This window comes from Ailuropoda melanoleuca, chromosome 7 (assembly GCF_002007445.2).
Source record: "Ailuropoda melanoleuca isolate Jingjing chromosome 7, ASM200744v2, whole genome shotgun sequence".
Lineage (NCBI taxonomy): Eukaryota > Metazoa > Chordata > Mammalia > Carnivora > Ursidae > Ailuropoda > Ailuropoda melanoleuca.
Genome location: NC_048224.1, coordinates 80,794,608 through 80,808,422, shown reverse-complemented (window position 1 = coordinate 80,808,422; position 13,815 = coordinate 80,794,608). Strand labels below are relative to the sequence as shown.

Here is a 13,815-nt window from a genome sequence, read left to right as displayed (position 1 = left end):
GGCTGGCTTTACCTTGTTGAATCCCTAAGAATTAAGAGGCTGCAGGATGGGAATCTCTGGTCCCAGCTGACAATGAGTTTCCCTCCGAGCCTGGGAGTCAGTGCTCTGTACAGGATCACCTAGTAGAGCGACTTTTTAGAAGGCGCCTCACAGAGCCCCGGGGCTCAGCAGAGAGGTTCAGAGCAGAAACAAGGGTGGGGAAGGAGAAGGCGAAGCAGGGGGTCTCAGGGCCTCCAAACCTATTTTATCCACAGTGGCCCCACTTTTTTCTGTTACATGTGGGGTGCTAAGACTTTGTTTGAAGAAAAGGTTTAAACTATTAAAAAATAATTGGAAAATCTGACAATCGAACCTGATTGCATCGATGAGGATAACGAAGCCTAGAAAATGTAGATAAAAGTTGCCCAAGGTTACAGAGCTAATTAATGGCAAAACATTCATTCGGTCAATCCACAGGTATTTATTGAACACTGTGGAAATAAAAATGATAATTATGAAATTTTGATTCAGTCTTGGTCTAAAAACAACCTGTGGGTCACCACAGGGTTTGATCAGAAGCATCGGGATGACAGAATGTTATTTTCATAAACTGATGGAGATGTGACATTTCTGTACGTTACAGCTACATGTATTATTTCATGTCACTCCTGTTCGGTAAGACAAGAAGGGGCGGGAGGATACTGCATTCTGGCGACCAAAGGAGAGCAGTGAAGAGCAAGCCCTCTTAGGAGATGGGCCAGGTAGGGTAAAAGTCTTGCTTCAGTCTGTATCTATGGGGTCTCTGTGCCAGATTGTCACACTACTGCTCTCTTCGGTGTTTATACAGGAGGAGCCAAGAGCCCTGCCTCTTTAAGATTATCTGTAGATTTTTGTTTTATTTCCCAGATAAAGCATGTGATTACCACAAAGCTTGGAAGAAACCTGAGGCTATGGAAAATGTGTTAATCTAATCTATGAAACACATTTGTAAAAGTCAGCTGGTTGAATGTGTCCAATGTAAAAGAATTCACTGGCCTTAGGACCACTTACCTGGGACTGCGTATCAGGTATGTCCTCTTCTTAGTCCAAAAGCCACAGACCATCTGGTTCTAGCTTTCTCCCTGCAGACTATTTGAAATAAAGGGTGTCTTCAGTAGCTTCGAATACAAACATAACACAAAGCCTCATTCTTAGCACCAATAAAGAGCCGGGCATTCTTCCTGGCTTTGAGGATACAGCAAGGAACATGTGGGAAAAGTTTCGTGCTTCCTTGGACCAGAACGGGTTCTCTTGATGATTCCAGGTCCAAGGCTGTTTCTGGTACACTGTACAAAGTTGAAGACTCATTCAACTGTTTTGCAAATACTTGTCATAACAAAGTATGCTTAGATCTCCTCCACATTATTTATTCATTATTTAACAAATATTTATTGAGTAGTTTCTATTACCAGATTCTCTATGCTAAGTGCTGGGCATCCTGATATGAATTAGTTCTTTTTTTTTTTTTAAGACTCCATTCATTTATCTGACACAGAGAGAGACAGAGAGAGAGAGCACAAGCAGGGGGAGCGGGAGAGGGAGAAACAGGCTCCCTGCTCAGTGGGGGGCTCAATGCGATGAGGAGCTTGACGCTCAGGAATCAGACGCTTAATCCACTGAGCCACCCAGGTGCCCCTGAATTGGTTCTCAAGGTGCTCACAGACTTATGGGAACATAGACTTGTAAACAACTTTCAAAGCCGTGTAATCAGTACAACAGCAGGAGAGGAACAAGGCACAGATGCACTACAAACAGCAACGGATTAACTTCCTCTGGCAGGATATCCAAACTTGGGTTTGAAAGGTTAATAGAACTTCCCAGGCAGACCAAGGATGGCGACAATGGGAATGGCATACAAAAGGGTGCAGAGACATGAGAACACACACATCTGGAGAACTGTGTGCTGTTTGGAACCGAAGGAGTCTTCAGTACAAAGTAGAGAAGAGGCAGGAAATTGATAGACTCTTTATCTAATGGCCTCTGCTTTCTCTGTGAGTTAAGAGAGGCAGCAATTTTTGAGAATGAGGGCAGAGGCTGGGGAGGAAGTTTGAAAGGTTTAAGAGGTGCTGAATTGTTTATAAAATAGAAAGGGTTGGGGGAAATCCCCTCAGGCCCATTAAGAGGGGCCTGTCTTGCTAGACCATAGTTCACTCATGCGGTTGCAATGTCATGTAGCCAGGGAGAAAAGGTATGTACTGATATATACGGATAGGAAAAGATTTTTAAGACAAATCATTTAGTGAATAAAAAGCAAGAGGCAGAACTGTATGTACTAATTTAACTTTCGTGTAAAAGGCAGTAGGAAACTTAAAAAATACGTCCTTATGTGCATAAAATATCTCTGGAAGAACGCATAAGAAAGCAATAGCTTTGGGGCGCCTGGGTGGCACAGCGGTTAAGCGTCTGCCTTCGGCTCAGGGCGTGATCCCAGCGTTACGGGATCGAGCCCCACATCAGGCTCCTCCGCTATGAGCCTGCTTCTTCCTCTCCCACTCCCCCTGCTTGTGTTCCCTCTCTCGCTGGCTGTCTCTATCTCTGTCAAATAAATAAAATCTTAAAAAAAAAAAAATTAAAAAAAAAAAAAGCAAGCAATAGCTTTGGTCACCCATGGGCAGAGGCTGGATGGCGGGGGCGCAAAGTGGCGGCGGGGGGGACACTTTGCACTGTATATGTTTGAATTCTGAATCACAGCAATGGATTATTGACTCAAAAATAAATTAAAAGCGCAATCTTTAACATCTTTTTAGAAAATAAAGAATAATTTCTGAGGGCCATGGAAGATAAAACTAAATTTTGGCCTCATGGCTGTGTCCCTCTGGAAACTTATGCTTAGGCCTAACTTGGGGAAATGCAAAGGGAAAGAATCATTTTCATTGTGGTTTCTATTCGGGAAAGGTGAGTTGGTTAAGTCATGAGAATTGGAGGTTGAAAGGATCTACAGAAAACCCTAACCAAGGTTGCTGGCCTGGCCTCTTGTGCTCAGGTCTCCAACCACGGCTCCTTCAGCATGCTAGCAACATTGCTTTAGTTACATCAAAGCAGCACCTCAAAAGGATTCCAATTCTTTTATCACACTGGTTTGTGCAAAACCCTATTGGTAAAAGTGAATTAAAACAGAACTCTGACCTTCAGGAGCTAAGAAGTTAAAAGGACAGTGTTTATTACTTAATACATGAACAAATAATGAACAAGACTGACTTTTGTGTGTGGATTGCCAAATCACGTTATCCTACAGACATACACTTTTTTAAAAAGATTTATTTATTTATTTGAGAGAGAGAGCAAGCACACGCACACTAGAGTGGGGGGAGGGGCAGAGAGAGAAGGAAAAGGATAAGCAGGCTCCCTGCTGAGCATGGAGTGATGTGGGGCTCATTCCCAGGATCCCAAGATCATGACCTGAGCTGCAATCAAGAATCGGACACTCTACTGATGGAGCCATCCACGTGCCCCTTACAGATAGACCCTTTTATCTCGAACCCGATTATAAAGAAATGTCCTGGTTATTCAACAGCGAGCCTGTTAAGTACTGTTTTCGTGCCAGACGATGGCAGGCAATGGTGATACAAGGATGGCCAAACCATAATCCCTGGGGTCTGGGACCACATAAGGTAGTGAAGGAGAGAGGCATAAAGATCACTTTAGAATACAATGTGGTATGTTCTACCAGAGACGCCTGGATAGAATTCCGTGGGAGCCCAGAAGAAGGAGCAACACCGCCTGGAAGGAGTTAGGATGGGCTTTCTCGAGGATAAAAGAGGCAACCCAAGTCCTAAATGAGTTGCAGTTGAGGGAGGGTGAGAAGGATATTTCAGGCGAAAAGAATACAGTGTGCCGAGGCAGCAAAGCTCAGAACAACACAGTGTGCTCTCGGGATACCAAGCAGCGTGATCTGAGTATGGCGTCAGGAGTTCTCAAGGAGCGGCAAGCATGAGGGCTGGAAAGGCAGGTTCGAACAGGGTTATGAAGTGCCTTATGTGCCAGGCTAACAAGTTCAGACTTTGTCATGTCAGTAAAATACCTTCTTCTCAGTCTACATGTTGAGAGGTTGGTATTTCGCCATTAACGTCTCACCCTCTTCCATGCAGGTCATCCTTCTATTGGCTTCCAGATTCTCGTTAGAGGTAGAATAAGGATGTGGAAGACAGGTTTGTAAACTTAGCTTCCCCACGCTTCCTTTTTATTCTTCTTCCACATCTAACCAGTTATCAAAGTCTGTCACTTATTCTGTCATTTTCTTTGTGTCTTCTTAAGTCAACTATTTAGTAAGTGTTTACCCATGACAAGTACTGGGCTAAGGGCCTTATTGACACTATCTTGTTCAATCTTCAAAATGGTCCTGTGAGGTCATGTTCTGGTCGGGGTTCTTGAAAGCAAATAGTAGGGAACTTAAACAGAAAACGAAGTAACTGGAAAGGTGTCAGGCAATTCACAGAATCCACTGGAAGGTAGAGGACTGGGTTCAGGGTGGAGCCAAGGAAGAAGCAGAGCACAAAGTTGAGATCCTACCTCAGGTACAATTTTCAAGGAGGTACCTCACCATGCCTCTGGATTCTTTTCTTTTCTTTTCTTTCTCTCTTTTCTTTTTCTTTTTCTTTTTTATTTTCTTTTTTAAGTAAGCTCTGTGCCCAATGTGAGGCTTGAACTCACAACCCTGAGATCAAGAATTGCATACTCTACTGACCCAGCCAGCCAGATGCTCCCAGGCCTCTGGATTCTCATCTCACCACAGAGGGCTCAAAGATCCTCAAACTGGCCACATTGTCTTTGCATCACTATTCCCCAGTACAGAGAGATGAGTGAGCATCAACTGGCCCTGCCCAGAGCACAGGCCTCTGTCCTAGATGCAAGGGGCTGGCAGAAGAACAGCTTCCCCTGTGTGTCTTCCCATTTACATTGAGATTCACTCAAATTAGGAAGGACATTGAAATACCGGACAGCAAAAACAACAAATGGCCACAAGTGCATTTTGTAGATGAGGGAGGGAAGAGACCTAGGGCAGGTAGGTTAGTTACCCAAGTAACACAGCTAGTCAGTGGCAGAGCCAGGATCGGCGCCCAGATCAGTTTGTCTGCAAAGCCCACGCTGTTATGCAATCTACTGCACTGCCTTCTCTAAACCATTCCAGCGCTGTTTCACAGCCCACACACCAGTCCAGGCACCCATCACCTCCTTTGCATCACTGCCTCCTACCTGGTCTTTCAGATTTGTGTTTTCCCATCTCAGTTCATTCTCTACATAGTCGCTAAGATAATAGTTTTTGAGTACCGTCTACATCATGTCAGCCTCTTGTTAAAAAACCTGTGACTCACCCCTTCAAGAGCCTTTCCTGACTAATATCATTCCACCCTGATCACTCCCTCAGTAATCAGTCAAATAATGTTGCTGCAGTGCCATCACAGATGTATAATTTATACTACACTATCGTACACTTATTAATAGTCTCTAGCTGTTACATTTACATGTGACTTTACTGAGGTCATACAGCCTGTCTTCTGCTGCTTTTGTGACTCTAATGATAGATACTAGCATCTAGTACGGGGAATGCCTTGTCGTCTTTGAATCCCAGGACCCTCCAGAATATGTACCTTACCATCATCAATGTTATTACTGGCAGAGCACTTAGCATTTGTGAATTAATTATTAGCCTCCCTAAGATTTTCCAACTGCTTCTTAGCTTTCTCGGCCACACATACTGTGCCCCACCAAGAGTCCGTGTGTTAAAAACGATTGCTGATAACGATGATCATTTCATTTCCTTTTTTGGAAGTGTTTAATTCTTTACTCCACTCCCAGAAACTGTAAGTTGAGGAAAGGTAAAAGGTGGTATCCTTTTTGTGGAGCTGGGAGGTGAAAGGAAACAGCATCTTTTGGGTTAGGAATAATAAAAGGATCGTAAGCATGGAACATAGCATGCAGTTAGGGACTCTGGCTGGCCAAGTCTCCAGCTTGAGGTTCCTATAGGAAAGCTAGCTATAGGAACCTTCTTGCCTGGTGCCTGAATTGCCTCCATAGTTAGAGGGCACCTTTCACAACTAATAGTGACCCTAAAAGACCCCTAGACCCCTGTAAATCAGGACCAAGAGGGCCAAGAGAAAGAGTGACTCAGGCATTTCACTTTCTATTTCCTTTGCTCCTGGCTCCAATTACTTTTTTTGAGGATCTCTTTCTTGAGGTTACACATCAGAGGAGGTCACACCTACACGCAGAGCACATAACTTGGTGATCAACAGATGGTGATCAGTCCCCGGTAGAATTAACAAAACTCAGAATTTATTTAAGGGGTATTCATATATGCTCTGGTCATTTTATAAATGTCAAGAGTATGGATAAAAAAGATGGGGTTTCTGTACTCAAGGAGTTAACCGTCTATCAGAGAAGACAAATCTATGAAGCAAATAACTGATGAACAGTGAGTAAGGCAATATATTAAGTTTGTACTGGGTATAAGAAAGACACACAGAAGGACCTAATCTACTCTTTGGGGTGAGGGATCCTGAAAGACCTTACAGAGGGTGAAATGCTTAGCCCGGAGTTGAGAGCGGAGTAAGAGTTTGCCAGACAGATGAAGTGGGGAAAGAACATTCCCAAAAGAGAGTAGAAAGCTAAACTATGGGATGAAAAAGAATTGTAAAGCTAAACTATGGGCTTAGAGAATTGTATGTAGTTTGGATCCTGAAGATGTTTATTCTGCATCCATTCTTTCCTTCCCTCCAAATTTCTCAGCCAAGGGTTGAGTATTATTGTCAGCTCCAAGGATGGGTCTTGGTTGGCCTTAGCCAGTCAGCAGAAGCCATTCTTTTGTTATAGCTGGCTCTGGGAGAAGCATGTCATCCAAGCCTAAGCAGATCAGCCATGGCCTTCCTCAGGGATGTTAGTTCAGGGCTGGCCAATGACCAATCAGAAAGAAGTCCAGGATTTTGTCTTGATGGTTGGGGGAAGAGAGGCATTCAAATAGAAGAAAAAGCATTTAAACCTGAGAACTGCTGGTTTCTATTTTGTTACCTCAAGGAGAGCCAACCAGAGGATAAAGATGTCACACAGAACTAAGGGAATGGCAGAGAAATGGAGCCGATGACATGACCAAACTCTGACCAGTTAAGTAGATGCTGGTATTCCCTCCATTGTTTAAAAGATCAAGTAGAATTTCATGTTCCTTGCAGCTAAAACCATTCTACCTGAGGCAGTGTTACTGGAGGTGAGGTTTGAGGGGGTAGAAAGTGGGAAATGGATCACAGAGGTGGGCATGAGCCAGATGAATGAATGTAGTTTCAATGCTAGACATGGAAAGCTCTCAAAGGTTTTAGGCTATGTTAGGGAGTGACATGAGTTTTAGAAAGATGACTCTGGCAGCAATGAGAAGGATGGCTTGGAGAGAGCAAGGCTGGGGGCAGTGAGACCCGTGAGGAAGCTACACCATGGCTCTACTTGACTCAGCATTCCTCTCGGGGGTGCGGCTTCTAGCTCCTTTTTGCACCAACCTCAAAAGAGAATCAGTTTTTTGAAAATACTTAATCTGTGAACATATGATATAGGATATAAATTCTTTAGGATTTCATACCCTGGAAGCAAAAATGTATGTTTCAGGAGCCCATGAAATTCTTCAGGGTTTTAATGTAGGAGAACAAAGTTTGGGTTATACCATTTGGGCTACCATTAATATCTTGGCCTCTTTCTCTTTCCTTTTAGGTCTTTGAATGTGCTCTCTACTGCCTCTGAACTCTTTTGTCAATACAGTCTTTTTCCCTATTGCTTGAGTTTTTGTTTTTTGTTTGTTTGTTTTTTTTTTTTGTTCCCTTCCACCACACCAAACAGAAAGGCGGTTGAAGAAAAAGACTAATGTTGATTTGGTTGGCACAAAAGCCCTTTTCCCATGCTATCTGTTGCTGTTAAGGAAAATTAACCTGATCCTAACTAATTTTACTCAAGGGGAGGTATCTTTGGTAACAAACACTTGTACTGATCTCTTTGGCCTCCAGTATTAACTGCCAAGTAAATTGTATTGATAGAACTATGGGTTTATGACTCTTCCGTGATCCATTTCACCAGAACCTGTTCTGCAGACAGTAAGATTCAATTAATCTTTCTACTCGCTTGTCATTACTGAGCTCCCTCTTCATGCCTTGCACTGTGCTCAATACCAGAGGCAGTTCACCAGGAAAGGAAAGCTGTCTCTGCTTAAAGATGGCTCATGGTTTAGATTCGGAGGGTGGGAAATGCTTTTCTTAAAACCATGTCAGTGAGGCCTAAGCATATACTACAACAGTTGGTTTATACGTGAGATGGCTGCATTATGTTGATCCTTGAAGCGTATTAAAAACTTCAAAAAGTGTCATCAGATAGCCAAAGAGTTTCAGATACAATTCTGCTAGGACTTCAGGGGCAACACTAGAAGTTTGGTCATTAACCACAACCTTCAGTCAAGGTCTTTGAGATAAAGATGATCTCATTCTTCGTTTACAGAATCACTTATTTTCCTCATGTGTATAATTTTAGGTGGAAAATGGAACCCAAAACAGGCACATGTAGAAAAATGTGGTATTCCCCAAAAGCCGTCACAAAATACAAAACACTCATTCCTTAGTAAAGTAATTGCAGTTATGGATGAGACATAGACACTGATTCCTTCCAAATGGATTAATCAGGGGCACCTGGGTGGCTTGGTCGTTAAGCGTCTGCCTTCGGCTCGGGGCGTGATCCCAGGGTCCTGGAATCGAGCCCGCCATTGGGCTCCCTGCTCAACGGGAAGCCTGCTTCTCCCTCTCCCACTCCCCCGATTGTGTTCCCTCTCTCACTGTCTCTCTCTCTCTGTCAAATAAATAAATAAATCTAAAAAAAAAAACAACAAATGGACTAATCATTTTGCCTAGATGGCAATCTATTTCACCCCTCCTCCCATCTTAATATTTTGTAGGAGCAACATTCATTCCTCATAGGTCCCATTTAATTCCTTCCTACATTCTATTTAACATTATTTGATGCAGAAAATTTAGAGCAGAACGGACCACAATAGCAGAACCTGAGCATAGTCCTGACCTTTATTTTTAAACCAACATCTTCTCACACCAAGTCCTCTTCACTTCTTGCTCGTTGTACCCAGAGCCAGGGGCCTTCCAATGATGAAATCAAGATATGAGCCAAACTGAGCTCTGTCCTTGACTTCACAAGGGTTACATCGAGTACGTAGCTTACTCCCTGGAACATAGCAGGCACTGATTAGATGGAAGAAAGAATGAAGATAGTGTCCATAAAGTGTGAGTAGGTCTGAATTTTCTGAAGTTAAACCAAGGATTCTAACAGATTTAAAACCTCTGACTGGTAAACTGAGGAGTTTAGGTTTCCATTTATGCTTTCAGTCAACAAACATTTTTTGAGAGCTAATATGTTGTTGAAATAGTGGATCCACTTCTTGACAAAATGCACTTGGGATTCCTCTGCTTTGCTCTTGGCTTTCTAAAGAGAAGACCTAATCAGTCATAGTCCTTGCCTCTCACTTGAGCTCCTTTCAGGGCTAGTGTATGGGCGGGGCTGCGGTAGCCTGAATGTTATTAGTGAAGACAAAGCAAAGAAGGAACAGAAACAAACTCTCTTCCTCCTTCTCTCTTTTCTTTCACTATTTCACCCCACAGCCATTTCCCTAAGGCTGGTTTCCACTCCTACTTCATCCTACCCCGCTTTCCTAGTTCCTCTGCAGAAAATTCCGGGAGAATCAATTTTCCTCTGAAATACAGATGAACCAAACCGGTGGGAATGCAAAATGACACGGGCACTTTAGAAGACAGATTGGCAATGGCTTATAAAAATAAACACACTCTTACCATATAATCCAGCAATCGGGCTCTTTGGTATTTGCCCAAAGGAACTGGAAACTTGTGCCCACAGAAAAACCAGAACATGGATATTTATAGTAGTTTTATCTATAATTGCCAAAACTTGGGAGCTTCCAACATGGCCTTTAGTAGGTGAATGGACAAACAAACTATGATACAGACAGACAACGGAATATTACTCAGCACTAAAAACAGATGAGCTATCGAGCCATGAAAAGACATGGAGGAAACTAAAAGCCTATTGCTAAATTAAAGAAGCCAGTGTGAAAAGCCTAAATATCAACTATATGTACGAGCAACATTCATTCCTCAGAGGCCCCATTTAATTGCTTCATACATTCTATTCAACACTATTGGATGCAGAAGACTTAGAGCCGTGTGATTCCAACTACACAACATTCTGGAAAAGGCAAAACTATGGGGACAATAAAAAGATCAGTGATTACCAGGGGTTTGGGGAGGAAGGGGTGACTAGGCAGAACACAGAGGACTTTTAGGGCAGTGAAACTATATATATATGGTATTATTATCATGGATACATGTTATTGCACATTTGTCTAAATGCATAGAATGTACACCAACAAGAGCCAACCCTAAGGTATACTATGGACTTTGGGTGGTAAAGATGGATCAGTGTAAGTTCACTGATTGTAACAAAAGTCCCACTCTGGTGAGGGATGTAGATATGTGGGAGACTATGCCTATGTGGGGGCAGGGGCCATATGGGAACTCTCTGTGCTTTCCAGTCAATTTTACTGTGAACCTAAAACTGCTCTAAAAATATATTTAAAAATATGTAGAAATAGATACAGAGAGGAACCTTACTTCATGCCTTCATATATATGAAAACCTATTGTTAATCCAAGCCTGTCCAGGCTAGAGGGAATGGAGAGGAAGATTAGGGGAAAAGTTTTGCCAAAGTCTTGCGCTTGCTTATGGCACAGGTGAGTAGGGCAAAAAGCCACAGGCTGTGCTCTGTTACTCAATGGACCACACAAAAAAAAGACATTGGTCTGATCTGAAACACTAGATGCTACCAGTGGTAGAGCTAGCAGCCTGGCTAGTTCCTCAGGCTGGGGAAGAAAATAGGGAAGGGGAGATGTGCTCCACGGTTGGAAGCCCAGCCCTCAGTACCACTCATCACTTCTCCTGCATCCTTCGATTGGATTCCCAGGTCTGGGCTTCCTAGAAAAGACTAGAAACTAAGGGTCACCTGCTTTAGAATCACCTGAAACTTCATAAATATTCATATTCTCAGGCCAAGCTCCCAGAGAACCAAATTCGGTTATTCAGGGATAAGGTCCAGTGATCTGCATTTTTAAGAAGTTCCCAAGGCATTCTAATGTGCATCTAGGTGTCAGAGCCACAGAACGTTGCTACTGAGGGGGCCCTTGTGCCTACTGCCAGGAAGAGAAGGGGTAATTGCAGATGAGGCTTTTCTTTTGGATACCAATTATTCACCTGTTGTCTTTACCATATTGGTATTATCATCTGCCTGTTGTGTATATTCTCCCAAGGATCATCCCATCCCAGGAATGAGGGCAAGGTCCAGATTCCAGTCTTTCCATTATGCTCAATGGAAAAGAGTTAAATTCAGACCTGCCTTCTAGTTCTTTCTATTCATTCATTTGACAAATACTTACAGCATGCCTACTAATATGCCAGCTGCTTATTCTAGGGGTTGGGAATCCAATGATGCATAGGCAGATAAGGTCCTTTCTCTCCTGGTGCTTCTCTTCTACAAGAGGCAGAACTAAGAAACAAATAAGAAACAGATTATTTTGGGCAAAAGTGAGGACTGGAAAACAAAACAGGGTGATATGACAGTGAGTGTTATGAAGAGGTGGGGTACATGAGAGGTGGGAGGGTAATATTCTCTAAGGAGCTTAAAGTGGGGTGAAGACTGAGTGGTGAGAAGAAAATATCTAGAGGTAAACACTGCAAGGACCACCAGCAGGAAGAAGGTTGGTGTTTCTGAGATTTTCCAAGTCAGGGCTTAGACAGTACTGAACAGCAGGAGAGGTGAGGGTGGAGAAGCATTTTGTCCCACGTGCAATAGTAAGCCACTGGTAAATTTTAAGCAGAGGAATAACATGATCTGGTTTATATTTTAAAACACAATCCTCTGGCCGATGTGATAAAAATTTGGATTGAATGGGTTGGGGTTGGGCTGAATGGGGGAAGGGTTCAAGAGAAGAAGCTAGGAAAGCAGTTAGGTTACTGTGGTAACAGAGGGCAGAGCATATGGTGACCTGGACTGGGTTAGAGGTGGCATGAGTGGGAAAATTCAAGATCTACTTTGGAGATAGAGCTGATAGCACTTGCTAATGGTTTGGATAGGAGTTGTGAGGAAAAGAGAAGAATCAAGGATGACTCTTAGGAACTTCATTTTGAACCATTGAGTGACTGAAGCAGCAGATTTAAAGATACCGTCTGGGAATGTTTGGAACACCTATTAAACAGTTAAGTGACAAAGTAGAGTAGCATTAGATATATGAGTTTGGAGTTCAGTAGTGAGATCGGGGGTAGAGATAAGGGGAGTCGGGAGCATAAGAATAGTATTAAACACCATATGGTAGGCTGAATAATGACCCCTCAAATATGTCCATGTCCTAATCCCTGAAGCCCTAAAGGATCTATTGTGCATGAAAGCACTTAAAATATGTCTTTGTAGGTCTTGCACAACACCCAAGGTAGGTATTATTATTTTCCACTTACTAGATGGGGAACCATCTTAATAGATGAGGCTCAGAGAAGTGGAATGCCTTGTTCCAGGTCCCAGACTTGGAAAATACCTGTCTCACTTTGAAGTGTCTTACAGAATTTCTGCAAAGATGGGAGGTGGTAAAGAGTTGCACTGTGTGCTTTGAGACAGGTCCTTTGCAGCATACTGCCTTGGCTGCCAAGAAACGTGCCCTAGAAATGCATTTCTGTAAGGCCTGTCATTTCTTTGCCCAGCTCTGGCATATTATTTTTCTGACCTCCGGAGCCCTTGCCAGACCAATCACACCACATGGCCACTCCCCAATTAGTTTGTTAGCTCTGGGAGGGCTTAGTAGGGTCATCACATAATGAACAACCCCACATTCCAGGCCCTGTGCCAGGCACCTAACATTCACTCAATAATCACAGTAACTGTCTCCATTGTCTCTAGAGCAAGCTAGAACGGCTGGATTACTGGGGAATGGAAAGAAGACAGGACCAGGAACAAGGAGACCCGGGGTTCAAGTCGGGCAGTGGGGGTGGGGGAAAGAGGTGGCGCATAGCCCTAAATGGGAGCTAAAGTAACCTTGGGCTAGTAACTTAGTCGTTTAAGAAAACCAGAAATCTTACACTACAGATGATTTCGAAACTCCCTCGAAGATACTTGTATGAGAGATTCTCTTCTTTCCCCATCTCTAGGGCTCCAGTATTACAGGAAGCAGTCTGAACAAAGGCTATAGTGACCGCCTGCCTGTTCATCCCTGGGCTGCCACTCAATTCCCTCCTTACACGTGAGTCGGGGCCGCGGCCGGGCTCCGAATTGGGCGATAGGTCATTCCAGGATAAGGGAGAGGAGGCTCCGAGAAACTACAACTCCCAGGAGCCCTCGGGCTGCCACTCGGCAGCCTGGGCCTGGTGCATGCTGGGAGTAGTACATTGCCTCCTGCCGCAGCAGGCTCATTGTTAAGGCTGCTTGGGACAGGTAACCCGTGCGCATGCCCAGTCACGTCCCAACTAGTTTGGCTTCTTTCCTCCCCGGAGGAGTCTTCTCTTTCCGGCCTCTCCCAGGCGCGCTTTTCCCCGCCCCACCCCCGCCCCCTTTTTAGGGATTTTGCAGGGGGCGGGGCCTCTGGCGAGCGCGTTCCCAGGGGTGTTTACACGCGCGTTCATGGGAGATTAAAAAGGGAGGGGACTAAACATTCGATGTGGAAGGTGGCGGGTCTAGGAGACCGCAGATAATGGAAAGCGCATGCGTTCCAGGGGC

At 43.8% G+C, this 13,815-nt stretch overlaps 1 long non-coding RNA gene across 1 annotated transcript; it reads right to left on the bottom strand.

Moving 5' to 3' along the window:
- Window positions 1-1,032: 1,032 nt before the first annotated feature.
- On the bottom strand, window positions 1,033-13,405 carry LOC109489379. The gene is made up of 4 exons (XR_002142367.2): window positions 13,182-13,405; window positions 11,492-11,601; window positions 9,055-9,213; window positions 1,033-1,107 (listed from the first exon to the last, which is right to left on the bottom strand). It is a non-coding gene; the product is annotated as an uncharacterized LOC109489379 (long non-coding RNA).
- Between the last annotated feature and the right edge of the window lie 410 nt (window positions 13,406-13,815).